Source organism: Aegilops tauschii, chromosome 7 (assembly GCF_002575655.3).
Source record: "Aegilops tauschii subsp. strangulata cultivar AL8/78 chromosome 7, Aet v6.0, whole genome shotgun sequence".
NCBI classification, from domain to species: Eukaryota; Viridiplantae; Streptophyta; class Magnoliopsida; order Poales; family Poaceae; genus Aegilops; species Aegilops tauschii.
The window spans coordinates 349,552,982-349,556,814 of record NC_053041.3 but is presented as its reverse complement, the minus strand read 5'-3'; positions in this window follow the sequence as shown (position 1 = coordinate 349,556,814).

Sequence of the window (3,833 nt, the reverse complement as noted above, 5' to 3'; positions counted from 1 at the left end):
CTTTGCGGTGGCTTAGTCGGCCACCAAGAGTCGGATGCGTGACAGGCGGCGGGGTGGGATATCTCTCCCCTCAAGGCGGGGGAGGAGGCGGATTTCCTTGGCGCTCCACTGCTCGACGGCGGCCTTCCGCGTCGCGCTCGATGGTGATCCGAGTCCGGCTGCGGCTAGCAACCGGCTCCTTGTCTTTCCTTGCGCGGGCGCCGCTCACAGTCGGCGACCGGGATGTCGCGGCATGCTCTCGGCGTGGGGGAGGACTCTCAGCGCGGGCGCCGGCTTCATGCCGTTCTGCGGCCGCGTCAATCAGCTGCTGGATTCGCCTTGTCATGTAGGGGAGCTCATCAGCCCCCAGCCCATTTAGCTCTTCAGTGGCCGCCTGAGCGGCTCGCAGATTCTCGAGCGGTGTGGCGTAGACGGGGCGGTCTGCCCCCAGCATGCTGGCGATGGCCGCGCCGCGCTTCTTGACGAGGCTGGCTCGGCTCGGCCCGGCATGAGGCGGCGTACCGAAGGCGGCGCAGTCGACTTAGCGCTGGTGAGCCTCGGTGAGGCGTCTCATGGAGGCTATCTTCTGACCCTCCGCGATGAGGGCAAGGCGGCGCGCCTCCAGGGTCTCTGCGTCGGCCGGGATGGGGACGGTCAAGTCATGCATCACCGCTGGTAGGGCATCGTGGGCGTCCTCGCCCGAGTCGGCGACGTGGCTGATGACCAGCACCTCCGTGACAGCGCTGCTGCCGCTGTCAGCTCAAGGGAGAGGGTCGTTGAAGACTACCACGTCGGAGGGGTAGGCGTCGAGCGACGCCGTGTCGGAGTCGACAAGCATCGGGTCGGTGGAGCCGACCGACTCCAGGTCTATAGCAAGCTCGCTGGAGACGTGAAGTTGGTCGAGGAGGCTGACGAGGCGACTCTCGGGGTAGTCTGTGCCCGCGTCGGACGCGGGCTCGTCGGAGATGTGAGCCTCGCCAAGAAGATCGGCGAGGCAGCTCGCTGCGCAGGCATCGTCAACGCCTTGCAGCGCGTCGGGGCAAGCGCCATCGGGTGCAGCGGGCTGGCTGCGCTCGCGGGGGAGGAAAAGGGTTCCCGTCCAGAACAGGTCTCCGGACGACGGTGCACCTGGCCCCATGGTGGGCGCCAAATGTCGGGTGGTAGGTGCGACATATGCCAACGGGTGGCTTATCATTGTGGGAGCCAGTAAGACGTCGCCGGTGCCTGGAAACGGGATGAGGCGAAGACATGCACGCCGGCGGATCTTACACAGGTTCGGGGCTCTCTGAGGAGATAATACCCCTAGTCCTGCTCTGCGGGTCTCCGCATGATCACTAGATCAATACAAGTGGCTACAAGTGCTCCTTGAGCTGTCTGGCTAGAGGAAGAAGAAGGGCAAGGCTAGCTCTCCTTTTCCCTCTATGTGGTGTGTGGAACTCTATCAGATCAACCCTTTGCATGGGTGTCCCGGAGGGTTTATATAGGCCTACACCCCAGGGGTACAATGGTAATCCGGCTGGGCGCGGGTCCCAGCCGTCAGTGTCTATGCTCGCCGGCATCTCCGCCGGTCATTGGGGCCCGCCGACTGGTGGGTCCCGCCGGCAGGCCGGCCCCACCGCATGGGGGCTTTTTCGGTGGCTGGTTACTGTGCCTCGCCTCTGATGACGAGGGCTTTGTCGAGGTAAGTGCGGCTACAGCGCTGCCGTCTTGCGAGCTCTCACTGTAGCCTTACCTCGTCTTGTCTCCTTAATGGGGCGCATGCTTCGAGGGAGGGAGGTGGCCGGCTACTGGGAGCCGGCCACATCCATGGCCGACTAGAGGAGGCCGGGCCGTCTTCAGATGTCTCTCTGGCAAAGGGGCCCGCCGCCCGCGGGCCGTACTGACAGCCTGTCGTGGGTGGCGTCAAGGTCAACATGGCAACAGTGCCGCGCCGGACGGGGGATGGCCGACCCGTACAGCGCACTGTGGCCATGCGTGCTCCGGGATTCGAGGGTGGCAGGCTTTACTGTAGCCACGCCCCGTCTCGTCACCGTTATGGGGGTGCAGTCCTTGAGGGTGCAATCGTGACCGCCTGCCGGGAGCCGGCTTTCTTCGTGGCCGGCTTCGGGGAGTCGGTCTTCTTGGGGCCGGCTTACCGGAGGCGGCCATCTCGTATCTTTCTTGGAGAAGGTCTCTAGGGCCGGGTCGCCTTCTGGGAGTCGGCCCTGGGGGTGGCTGGCCGGGGGAAGGTGGCCCTGTGCTTTGTATGCTTGAAGGCCTGAACGGACTGATAATTTTCAAAGAGCCAGGGGGAGTCGGTTAGGCTACCCGTGGTCATTTACTCCGACACGAGGGCTGGATGAACAGTAGACGGTGGAGGGGTGCCTGTGGAGGGGTGGTTGAACAGTAGCCGGTGGAGTAGCGCGCGGTGGAGGCTGGATGAACAGGAGCCCGTGGAGGCTGGAGGAGGTCGACGGTAGCCCATGGAGGCTGGAGGAGGTCGACGGTGGAGATGAACAGTATCCCGTGGAGTCCCGTTTTGCGGTACGCCACACCCCTCCTGTTGAACAGGACCCCGTTTCGATCGTAGGAGGTCCGTTTCGTCTGTTTTGCGGTACGCCACACCCCTCCCGATCAACAGGGCCCCCGTTTCGACCGTAGGAGGTTCGTTTCGTCCGTTTTGCGGTACGCCACATCCCTCCCGATCAACAGGACCGCCGTTTCGACCGTAGGAGGTCCGTTTCGTCCGTTTTGCGGTACGCCACACCCCTCCCGATGAACAGGATCCCGTTTCGAACGTGGCCGGTCAAACACAAGGTCGTTTCCTCCGTTCTGCGGTACGCCAGGCCTCGTTTCCATCGCCTGTTCCGTCCAAGCCCTCTCGATGAACACGACCACACATTCCGTTCCGACCCAGCCGGTTGGCTCCCACGCGTTCCGTTGCCTCCCGATGAATACGACGCATTCCGTTACCTCCCCATGAACACGAGCATTCCGTTGCCTCCCCATGAACACGACGATGACGTTGTTTCTCCGTTCCGACCCAGCCATGTCAACGAGCCCTCGCCGTACGCATGCGCGAGTAGGCGTTCGAGACCCCGCCCGTATGTACACATACGTGGCCGTATTTTGTTTCTTGCACCCTGGCCGCTGTACGTACGTGTACATGCTACGTGCGCGCCTCTACTACGACACGTGTGTGCCTCTACATCCACCAATATATATGTACGTACACGTTCGCGACCAGAATGACAACGCTACGTACGCTTCGACCAGGTGGGTCCCGACTGTCAGGCACTTCCTTGCGTGCGAAGATGTAGCTGGTGGGTCCCAGCAGTCAGGGGGGCGAATCGTTTTGTTTTTTTTACCCGGACGCACTCCTTGCATGCGAAGGTGTAGCTGGTGGGTCCCAGCAGTCAGGGGGGAAACGTTTTTTCACGAAATACGGTGGCCCGTCCGGTGGGTCCCCGCTGTCAGGTGGAGGAATAATTATTTTGCGCATAATAAGGAGGCACTTCCTTGCTGCGGCCGTGGACCCAGCTGTCAGCGTCTCCACGCACAGTACTCTTCCGGTGGAAGTCGGTCATTGACCACATTGACCACGCCGCGCCGAGAGCACCACGGCGGTGGACGAAGGCGAGGCCTAGGAAGGGGACGACACGGAGGCAGGGAAGACTCGACAGTTGTTTCCCACGCGGAGGGGAGTACGAGTGTACGAGGGTTTACTGGTTCGTCTGCCGTCGCCGGAGAATAACAACAGGTGTGGGTGAGTAGAGGCATGGCTAGGCCAGCGATGGGAGTACGGTGGGGCGGTGAGGCCTGCGCGGCAGCACAGCCGGCCGCGGGGAGGAGGGAGCAGGCAGTCCCGCCGGCGC